A 6,000-nucleotide genomic window follows, 5' to 3' on the forward strand; every position below is an offset into this window, starting at 1 on the left:
GAGTAAGTTCAGATATCCTCAGCGTTTCGTTCACCAGCACAGCTCAGCTTTTGGGAAGAGACATGGTCCTGAACAAGGCATAGCTGTAACCATTAGATGAATGATCACATGTAGGTGAAAACCATTAAGGTTTATGTAGCTGAAAATCTGACCCAGGACCTGTGTAAAAAGGAAAAGCTATTTCAACACTGGCTTTTTTTTTTTGCTAGAGTTTACTGCCTTGTAAAATGGCATTTTCCCTAGATAACAGTTGAACCGGAGTCACTTGTAGGAAATATAAATTCTAATTGTGATAATTAGGTTGTAAAATAAGCATAGGGACATTAACTTATCCATTGTATTTTGTTTTAAATTTTTTAATGGTTACAAGAATAGCCTTAAATACTGTGATTTTAGATTCTGGGAGTATGTATGCTGGTTTGTTATCTGGGTATATTGAATGTTGCTGAGGTCTGGGGTATGGGTGATCCTGTCACCCAGGTAATGAGCATAATGCCCAATAGCTTTTCTTTCTTTCCTTTGCTTTGCTTTTTGTTTGTTTGTTTGTTTTTAGATGAAGTCTGGCTCTTGTTGCCCAGGCTGGAGTGCAATGGTGTGATTTTAGCTCACTGAAACCTCTGCCTCCCAGGTTCAAGTGATTCTCCTGACTCAGAGTCTCAAGTAGCTGGGACTACAGATATGCACCACCATGCCCAGCTAATTTTTGTATTTCTAGTATAGATGGGGTTTCATCATGTTAGCCAGGCTGGTCTCGAACTCCTGACCTCAGGTGATCCAACTGCCTCAGATGGGATTACAGGCATGAGCCACTGCGCCTGACCAACAGTTAGTTTTTCAATACTTGCCTCCCTCCTTCCTTCTGCTCTTTTGGAATCCCTAGTGTCTATTGTTGCCATCTTTAAGTCCATGTGTATCCAGTGTTTAGCTCCCACTTATACATGAGAACATGCAGTATTTGCGTTTCTATTCCTACATTAATTCACTTAGGATAATGACCTACTGCATCTGCATTGTGGCAAAGCATATGATTTCATTTTTTATGGCTGTGTAGTATTCCATGGTGTATTTGAACCACACCTCTTTATCCAGTCCACTGCTGATGGGCACCTGGGTTGATTCCATGACTTTGCAAAAATATACTTTTTTTTTTCTAAAAAGAGGCCAAGTTAGTGGGCAATTCTCAGTGAAATTATGAAATAAACGGACACTGTATTGACACTGACCAAAAGTAAAATCTAGTGGTGGGATGTGCTAGATGAGGGAGTGCCAGGGGAGGACACAAGGGCCTGAGGACATGAGGAGAGTGGAGTGGTGTGCAGCGCACTCTCTGGTGCTGGAGGACAGGGAGCCACCCACTTGCCAACCTGACCTGGAAGCCTCAGGAGTTTTCCATCCTCAGAGCCCCAGGCAATACCAGGAGACCTTTGAGAGGATCCAGGCTGGAGCAGAGGGCAGGGCCAGCCACACCTGTGGTGAGTTACAAGAGGAGAGAGAAAGGGGGAAAGCTGGGCACAGACATTGTAGTGTTGCAGGTACCTCCAGCCAGATCCTGGTTCTCACTAGCTGCAGGTCTCAGCCTGGGTGACGTCGACTCAGGGAATCATGACTCCCACACCCTTGGCCTCCACCCAGCCACTGTTAAGCATGAACAGGGAATGTCAGAGCTCTGCACGTCTCTGAAAAGGCCCCCGTTCCCTGCCCCCAGCCCTGAAGCTTCACAAGCACTGATTGTCTTGGAGCCATCAGAGGCATCTCCTTGTGCCCTTTCTCTCATGTGACTCCATAACCACAGGAAGGCCTGGATCCATGTCACCCCAACATGTGAGACTCCTCTGCTACCCTGACCCCACTTTCCATCACCCTCAAGTTTTGAAATGCTGCCAGCACACCCTTTGAGATCATGGTCAGTCTCAGGTAAAATCCCTGTGTCCTCTCCACCTCTCTGATGAATCCCTTTACTGTTTTGCTGCTCCGAGACCATTGCCTCTTATGGCCCCTTGAAGGGGCAGCTGTCTCATCTCTACCTCCCACACTGGTTTTGGAGGCAGGGCAGATGCTTTGCATGCCCCTCATAGTGACTTCAGTCCATGTTTCCTCTCCCCCTCTACAGTCCTCACATTCTCAGACTACCACCCACCACCCCTTCTTGCCATGTCCCTTATGGATCACTGAGTTGCCCTCCTCTCATCTCTCAATAAGGTTACCACCTCTTCCTTGGCATGCTGTGTTCAGTGCCATACTCATGAGGCTCCTTGGTGAGTTAGTGACCACAGATGCTCGCTCTAGTCCCCTGGACTCTCCTCCCTACTTTCCTCTCCTCCAATAATCAGTTCTTCACTTCCTCAGCCTCTCCCTCCACCATGCCCTGCACTGTGTCCAGGGCCACTGCCCCTCCACGATCCCGACTGCAAACTCTCTACCCTCTCACCGTCTCTTCCTTAGTTCCAACACTCTTAGTTGACTATCCCAGATTGGTGCTCTCTTGACTTTTTGTTTTCTACTTGGCTGCAAGCATCCTACACTCTTGGGTAGAATTTGGACAGATGTAGAAACCTGGGGAAAGTTTTAAAATTGTGCATGTGGAAAGGTTGATGGGGAAAGGGGGTGATAGGAGAGAGTGGAGATAGAGCACAAAGCTCACAGAAAGTGTCAGAGAAACACTTGCTCAGTTTGCCATGAGATTGAGGTCAGCTTGCCTGAAATTAAGGGAAAACAATCTGATAAGCTTCAAAAAGTCCATGTAATCAGATTAAATATAGGGACCGATGCAAGTCCAATTTATCAATAAAGCATTCCCTGACTATTCTAGTATCTGGGGCATTTTTTATCCACTCAACCTCTTTCATTTATTAACCATCTAATGTGTTTCAGATGCTGTGCTGGAGCCTAGGCAAAGCCAGGTGAGATGTGGTTCCTGCTATCAAGCTGACTAACATCTATCAGGAAGAATAGATCATGGTAACTTACATGATAATAGAGTTACATGTGGGGTCTTGAAATAAAAGTGATCATCTAAATCAGACAGGGAGGTCAGGAACGTATCCTGGAGGAAGAGATACTCAGGCTGAGTTTTGAGAGAAAGTAAGAGTGTAGTAGTCAGACCTGACTCAGAACACTGGCCATTGTCACCCCTCCCTCTAAGGCAAGCTGCCTGTCACCCGTGGACCAGCTGGTGTGAAGACTGCATTGCAGCACCTGAGCCGCCAGCCCATCTCCAGTTTGTAGCAGCTATGGGAGGACAGCACCCATCACTAAAGCCTGTTTCAGAAAACAGAGAAGCTGACTGCATGGTGGTTCCAAAGAGTTTAAATCAACAGAGAGAAATTGAGTCAATGGAGGCGTCAGAAGCTATGAGACAGAGGCTGGGCAGTAGTGAGCCACTGCTCTGGAGAGCTACTGTGGTGATGAAACAGAAACGCAACAGCGACGGAGCCAGTAGGAAGAGAGAAGGGAATGGAGCAGCCATAGAGAGAGAAGCAGGGATGCCACCAGGGAGGTCCTGAGCCCAGGAGAGACAGGGAAGCGAGGAAGACCTGGTGTGGTCACTATACCTTTTAACGCCAGCTTCAGTCCCCACATGTCGGCTCTCTCACACGCACACACTCACACACATTTTTCTAAGTCTTAAAACAACACAGCAAGTGTACTTCCAGGTATACAACCAAAAAAAATAAATGTTGCATGTGTGTACAAGGAAACAAGTACAATTATGTTCCTTAGAAAAAATGTAAATTGTTCAAAAGAGAAATCAATAATTAATAGGATGTATGTATATGTTGGGCTAGAATGTAGAGTGAACAAATGTTTTAGATAGATGGACAGACAGACATATATAAGTATGTGACATATATACACAGTCACATCATACACATAGTTTATATGCATTGACAAGGATAAACCCTAAATTAAAATGTTAGAATTTAAAATGACATTTAACATATACATACTATCATTTATATAAATTGAAAACAATAATAGTATGTATTGTTTGTTCTGGATATATATAATACATGTAACTGTTACAAAAATTAATTTGAAGTTTATAATATACTAGTTGCTTCAAAAGTAATGAAATAACTTTGGGGAGACAAATTAGTTGTTCACTTTTTAAAGTTTATGTTTTATTTAATAAGAATTAAATCAAATGTGACCAACAAAATTGTGAATTCTTGTATATTTGTTTTTCTTTTTCATTTTTATTTTTTTATAGACATGGTATTCTGTATGTTGACAAGGCTGGCCTCAAACTCCTGGACTCAAGAGACCCTCCTGCCTTGGCCTCCTAAAGTGCTGGGACTACAGTGGTGAGCCACTGTGCCTGGCCAATGTTTTTAAATATTAAGAAAAAAATGAATAGAAGGTGAGAAGAAAGGAGTCAAGAAGAAAGTACAGTCATCTGGACAACAAAATCAGAAACAAAAGCACGGATGTCAGGAGGGAGGGATGAAATACCAATGATAAAAAGAGAATCAATACGCGTTGGTGAATGTCTGAGGGTGGGACTCAATGAGAAGGAGACGTGCACTTTGGCCCTGGGCTTCTGGGCTTTCTGGCTGGTACTGATGTCGATAACATGGAATAGAGAACAGGGAGCGGACTAGGGGAGGAAGGTGATGAATCTAACTTGGGAAGTGCTGAGTGTGAAGGTCCCATGTTTCATCCAAGTGGGTGCTGTGTCATGGATACATCAATGTTAGGGACAGAGATAGGAACCATCTGCATCAAAGTTGTAGTTGAAGCCTGTGTAACATGGGGTATCCAAGGAAAGTACATCGAGTGACAAGAACAGACACTAAAGGATGGAACCCTGTGCTATGAATGGACTGAAGAGTGCTGGAAAATGAGCTTGTGAGTTGGGTGGTAAGAAATAGTGCTGGTGCCGTAAGAGAATGGTATTGCAGAGGCCCAGGAAAGGAAGTAACTTAAGGCATAGGACTTACAACAAAAGTCAGAAAGAAATACAAATACATATTTACTGGATTTGGAGGCACTGAGGATGAACCACAGAATCCCCGCCTTTGGTCACTCTCAGCCATTGGACTCTGTGCCCTGTTCTTTGGGTGACTCTGTGAAAGAATGCAGTTCAAAGACCCAGGTGTGAAGGAGTTAAGCAGATGTCCTTTACGTGTCTTTAGGTGTCCAGTCTTTTCTTTCTTCATTCTGGGACATTTCTCATGAGCATTTCTTACCTTCATTGTTGACGTTATTTTAAACAACTTCTTGAATTAGTGATATGGTTTGGATCTGTGTCGCCACCACATCTCATGCTGAATTTTAATCCCTAACGTTGGAGGTGGGACCTGGTGGGAGGCAATTGGATCATGGGGGCCGTTTCTCCTGAATAGTGTAACACTATTCACCTTGGTACTGTGGCGGCAATAGTGAATGAGTTCTCGTGAGATCTGGTTGTTTAAAAGTGGGTAGCATGTCCCCCGGCCCCTCTGTCTTTCTTCTGCTCCTACCATGTGAGACACTTCTCTCGTCCTTTACCTTCTGCCATGATCAGAAGTTCCCTGAGACCTCTCCAGGAGCTGATGCCACTTCCTGTACAGCCTGCAGGACCATGAGATGATTAAAACTCTACTTTGTAAATTACCCAGTCTCCGGTATTTCTTTATAGCAATGCCAGAATGGCCAAACACACGTAGGAAATTGTTATGGGAAGGATTCTTCTCCCTTAAAAATGCTGATCTGAAAGTCCTCATCTCTGCAACCTCAGAATGTGACTGTTTGGAGAGAGGGTGTTTAAAGGGGTCATGATGCACAAATGAGGCCTTTAGGGTGGGCCCTAACCCAGTATAACTGCTGTCTTCCGAAGATGAAGACCAGGGTTGTGGGTGTGCAAAGAGGACACAGCAAGAAGGCAGCTATCTGCAAGCCAAGCAGAGGGTCTCAGGAGAAGTCAAACCTGCCAACACCTTGCTCTTGCACTTCCAGCCTCCAGAGCTGTGAGACAACACATTTCTACTGTTTAAACTCCCCAGTCTGTAGTACCCGGTA

This window comes from Callithrix jacchus, chromosome 7 (genome assembly GCF_049354715.1).
Source record: "Callithrix jacchus isolate 240 chromosome 7, calJac240_pri, whole genome shotgun sequence".
NCBI lineage: Eukaryota > Metazoa > Chordata > Mammalia > Primates > Cebidae > Callithrix > Callithrix jacchus.